Genomic DNA, 872 nt, shown 5'->3' with positions numbered 1-872 from the left:
GAAAAAGATGTATAGGAAGAATAATATAAAGTGAGGGAGTCATCTAAGTTAGAGAAGACAACTAAGATAGATTGGAGAATAAAGAAGGAAAAGGAAGAGTAGGCATGAGTATTAGGGAAGGTAGTAGTGTAAAAGTTTGACATAATATAATGGGGTAATTAAAGAAAGTAGAATTTGTGGACTATAAGTTACATATAGCTAGGGAGCTAGGGAAAGGTTTGGTTAAAAGTGACTTATATTTATATGAGATCACTAGCAATCACACAAGAACCTTGACAGATAGCAGTGATAAGAATTGTGGTAATAAAAACAGAAAGAAAGGTGGTAGTAGCAATAGTGGTATAGATAACAACCTCTACTAGAGTAGGATTTAGGATAGGGGTCATAGTTGTTTTCCTAGCCATGCCAAACCACAATTTGTCTGCCTTTATAGCCCTTAGTAGGCTTAAATATGCCAATTAGAGCTGTCTAATTGTTTGTGCTATGACAGTAATTGAGATGAGTTTAAATCAGACTTCTTTGGCTGTGTTCCTTGATCATTGATCATTAATGTTGGTGTGGTTGACTATGGAGTCAATGATCACCTCTTTAACTATGTCATTTATTTCTTGATTGCTTCTATGGGAAATTTTTAATTCTGTAAATGGAAGCTTTTTTTTTACTAGGTGCTCCTAAAGCTTTTTCTTGATTCAATCTTCTTTGGCAGCCCTATTATACTCCAATTCGATTATTAAGGCTAAGATCAATGCTTCTATCCCTTTGACTATATGAGGGTGCCTATGATAAAACTCTATAATAGCTTCTTTGACATTAATAATATTTGCTGCTGCTTTCTATGAGTTGTTTGATTCAAGATAGCCCTTCTATTTGAT

Source organism: Heterobasidion irregulare, assembly GCF_000320585.1.
Source record: "Heterobasidion irregulare TC 32-1 unplaced genomic scaffold scaffold_03, whole genome shotgun sequence".
Lineage (NCBI taxonomy): Eukaryota > Fungi > Basidiomycota > Agaricomycetes > Russulales > Bondarzewiaceae > Heterobasidion > Heterobasidion irregulare.
The sequence above is the reverse complement of the archived record's forward strand: the minus strand, read 5'-3'. Positions refer to the sequence as shown.